The 4574-nt window shown below is 39.0% G+C and overlaps 1 pseudogene across 1 annotated transcript; it reads right to left on the bottom strand.

Moving 5' to 3' along the window:
* Positions 1-818: 818 nt before the first annotated feature.
* On the bottom strand, positions 819-3938 carry LOC145642510 (DEAD-box ATP-dependent RNA helicase 21 pseudogene; annotated as a pseudogene). The gene is made up of 2 exons (XR_014115694.1): positions 3783-3938; positions 819-3276 (listed from the first exon to the last, which is right to left on the bottom strand). The product of XR_014115694.1 is annotated as a DEAD-box ATP-dependent RNA helicase 21 pseudogene (transcript).
* Positions 3939-4574: the final 636 nt, after the last annotated feature.

Genomic DNA, 4574 nt, shown 5'->3' with positions numbered 1-4574 from the left:
TCATAGAGCTAGACACAGATCAATCAAAAGCCAGAAGGTACTGCCACAACTAAAGGTTACAATACACTCTCAGCAGTTAAGGAAGCTGTGTGCAATCAAGTACTGTACAAGAACAGTACCAGATGTCAGGGTCCAGGGTGGTCTACCAGTGACCTGAAGCAATCATGTAATATTTTAGCAAAAACCACCCCTAAGGACATGCTTGGTTTGGGGGGAAATGAATAATGAATGAGAGGTGTAGAAGACAAAATAAAGACAATCAGGTGGTGGTGAATGGGATGAGGCAGTGATGGCGCGAGGAGGGAAGGATGGAGAGATTACTACCCCTCATTTTGGGAGTCTTTGAGTGGGGCATTTGATTAAAAAAAAATTACAAAATAAATAAATAAATAAAACCTGTATTCAAGTATAATAGTAGCACAAAACCTCTCTCATTTGAATGGTTTCCATTGGTTCACAGTTAAGTTTGACATAAAAGTAATAACATTTACCCTCCCTCCATATAAGTTAAACAGTAGTCTAAACCTCTAACCTTCCTTTATCTTGTCCAAAATCATAATAAAAGTAATCCTAAGCAAGAAAGGATAAGAAAACAAGTACAAATTACCTAATTCAGTACCGCATATTACCCGAGAAGCTGCCAACATAGATTTACAGACCCAACTTCCTTCACATCCGCAAAAGGAGACTCAGCAGGTTCACACTTCCAAAGGGTAAAAGGACTACATAAAGACCGATTGCAAATGCAATATCGAGAAACACAATTTCACATTAAGTTGCTTCAAACAGAAGGGGGTAAAAAAAATTTTAAGGGTACATCCATAACACCAGATTTGATAAAATTAACCAAAGATAGTCAAGTTACTCAACTACATAACATACTGTTCCCAGGGGAGGAGGTGGATGATTGTTAATAAACTGATAGATTAGAAATAGAAACCAGACAAATTTGAAGAGTTGTAATTACTCACATGAAATTCCAATGCAGAAATCCCGAGACATTTAAGTACATTCCAGAGAAACTTTATCAAAATTCAAAACAATTTCCTGAAGAGGCAGAATTATCAATGCACAAAAACAGTCTCATTGCGTCTTGGAGGTCTATCAGGAACTGATCCAGGTTTGAATTTTGCAGATTCATGTCTTGCAAGTTCAGGCGGAACAGGACTATTACTCTGAATGAGCATCTGCTTCAAATCATAAAAGACATCAGTATCATGCAAAGTCAAAAAGGTGGTCGCCACACCAGTTTTTCCTGCTCTCCCAGTTCGGCCAATACGATGGGTGTACATCTCAATATTCCCCGGCATATCATAGTTGATTACATGAGCAACATCAGGTATATCAATACCACGTCCAGCAACATCTGTGGCAACCATTACATTGTACCTCTTGGTCCTGAAACCTTCCAGACTGATTTCTCTTTGTTCCTGTGATTTTCCACCATGCAATGTTGTGACTCGATAACCTGATTTGTCCAAATTTTTGGAAAGCACATCAGCAGTCTTCTTGGTGTTAACAAACACTATAGCTGTCTTATCACCCAACTCATCAAGGTGTTTTTGCAGCTTGTAAGTTTTTTCTGATTCCTTTGTCATGATCACATGTTGTGTGATGAGGTCAGTAGTTTTTCCAGCCGTACCAATAGTCACCACCACAGGATTCCTCAAGTACTTCCTGGCAAGCCGCTCTACAGCAGGTGGCATAGTGGCACTAAACATATAGGTTGTCCGGTAAATCTTTTTTGCATCAAGCTCCTCTTCTTCATTCTCAGGCTTCATATTACTTGAAGGCATTGCATCCAACACACCAACAACCTGAGGCTCAAAACCCATATCTATCATTCGATCAGCTTCATCAAGAACAACATAATTGCACTGGTTCAGAACAACATAACGCCTTTCCAGACAATCCAAGAGACGTCCAGGGGTTGCAATAACAATTTCACACCCTTGTCTAATTTTGAATCCCTGCTCCTCAATGGATTGTCCACCAACAATCGAGACAACCTTAATCCCCAGATAGTGGGCAAACTTAACAGTCTCCTCTTCAATCTGTTGAGCTAATTCGCGAGTAGGGGCCATAACAACAGCATAAGGACCCTCAGCTTCATTCTCTTCAGTAATTGGTGGCAGCCTAGTTATATAAGCCAACATAGGGAGAACAAAAGCAGCCGTCTTACCCGAACCAGTCTCCGCAACACCAATGACATCTCGCTGTTGAAGTCCTAAAGGAATAGCTGCCATCTGGATAGGGGATGGAGTCTTATAGCCAGCTCGGTCCACAGCTTTCAACAGCTCTGAAGTCAGTTTACTCTCTACCCAATTCCTCATTGGTTTAGGAATCTTAGACCCCTTGTAAGATATATTGAAGTCCTCCCTGAAAATTCTCCAGTCCCTTTCAGTCATTTCTTCAAGCCTCTTGTCAGACCAGTGGCGGTCTACCCTCATATCATGATCCTCATACACTTCAGCAGCTTGCTCCCGACGACGTTGAGCAGCAGCCTCCTCAGGTGCCTCTTCTGTGCCATCCTTTTTGCGAATTTCCTCACGCAACTCAACTTCATTTTTAACAGCTAGCTTCTTCTGCTCCCTACGATCTATTCCCGCTCGGAACCCTCTACCAAACAGCAGCTGAGCCTCATGAGGGTTTTGATAGAGAGCATTCATGTCGCGAGAGGTGTCCTCAGTGTTCTCCCAATCAAAGGAAAATCGAAATTTCTCACTAGGCTTGATCACACGCTTCTTAGGTTTCTTGGAACCTAGATACTGCTCTTTGATAAGCTCCAGTTCCTTTTCCCTCTCCCTTTCCGTCAACTTCTCCAGCCTAGCACGATCCCTAGTTTTGCTCTCCTCTTCGCGTTCCTTGTCACGATTCCTTCTTTCAATTTCACGATCTCTCTCCCGATCACGGTCCCTTTCTCTTTCTCTCACACGGTCACGGTCACGGTAACGGTCATGATCGCGGTCACGATCACGGTCATGGTCGCGGGAAGAGCGGTGGTGAGAAGAATCAGAGGGTCTGTTATCAACAGATCGACTCTGAAGCAACTCCTCAGCACGACGTCTCTGTTCAGCAACTTCTTCTTGGCGTTTTTGTAAAGCTAACTGCTCTCTCTGGGCTTTAGTCAAGAAAACCGGCTTCGCATTACTAGAGCTGGTATTCGCCACAGCAGCTGAGGCAACCACACTGGCAACTTCCTCCAAAGGCCTCTTCATTGTATCAAATATACGTCGTCTACTCTCAATCGATAAACAAACAAACAACACCTTTCACCTGATTATAATCAATCAACGCAATTTGATTAAGGTTCAATCCTAACATTAAAAGGTCTGATTTCACAGTTCAATCCTAATATTAAAAGGTTCTGCAACCAAATTTCATTCAATTTTCAAATAAGGCTCATAACTTTAGGGATTTTTCTATTCAATTATCAAATAAGGCTCATAACTCTAGGGATTTTTTATTCAATTATCAAATAAGGCTCATAACTTTAGGGATTTTTTATTCAATTATCAAATAACGCTCATAACTTTAGGGATTTTTTATTAAATTATCAAATAAGGCTCATAACTTTAGGGATTTTTTATTCAATTATCAATTAGGCTCATAATTTTCTTTTCTAAGAACATAATCGCTGGTTATGATCTTTCATAACTTAGTAATTAAAGCCAATAATTGAACCCTAAACTTAATACACTCACAATCAAATTAAATTAGATCAAAGATAAACCCTAATTGTAAAATTGATATGATGCTTACAAAAGAAAACAACAACTTACCACAGTTTCAATGGATGATACAAGTATTAGAAGGCGCCTCGCTTCAATGGAGAACGTCAAGTGCGCTTCAATGGAGAACTGAGAAAATAGGGCTCGTTCTTTCGTGTTTTTTTTTTTTTAAAGTAGTGCAATTCAATGGGTTGGAGTCTTGGAGACCCATTCAAACCCTGACCCTTTCGAGTTATAAATGGGTCCGTTTTATATATAAATAAGACAGTTCTTACAAAGTCTTTCAATTATAGATCCTTTAAAAGCCCTGACCCTTTCGAGTTAAAAATGAGCGTAATGAAATTATACTTGTGCAACCTACTACTGCGTATTAATGACTTGTGCTATCTATTAGTATCCAAATTTCAACCTTAACTTGTGCAATCTATTAGTATTAAATAAGATGAGTTAGATCAAACCCAATTAAATATTTCGGACCAAGGGCAACCTTAAAACAAAAACCACAAATTTGGATAATACACATTAGTACAAATCTAATAAATGTATTTAATTACCATACATATGAGGTTAAACTTTAAATTTAAACAATTAAATTTAATTAGACCCGATCATAAAATATAAATTCAAATTTGATCAAATTAAGATAAAGGTTTGTTCACATTTATTGAGTTGAGTTAAACTGAATTGATTGGAGCTAAACTGAATTGAACTGAACTAAATATTTTATGATGGAGGAAAATTAAGAGTTGAACTGAATTGAAATGAACTGATTGAAGCTGGTCTGAATTGAAATTAAGTAAATGTGAACAGACCCTAAATCCCAATGCATAATGCCACACTGTC

The sequence above is a fragment of the Chenopodium album genome, chromosome 8 (assembly GCF_948465745.1).
Source record: "Chenopodium album chromosome 8, dcCheAlbu1.1, whole genome shotgun sequence".
NCBI classification, from domain to species: Eukaryota; Viridiplantae; Streptophyta; class Magnoliopsida; order Caryophyllales; family Amaranthaceae; genus Chenopodium; species Chenopodium album.
The sequence above is the reverse complement of the archived record's forward strand: the minus strand, read 5'-3'. Positions and strand labels throughout refer to the sequence as shown.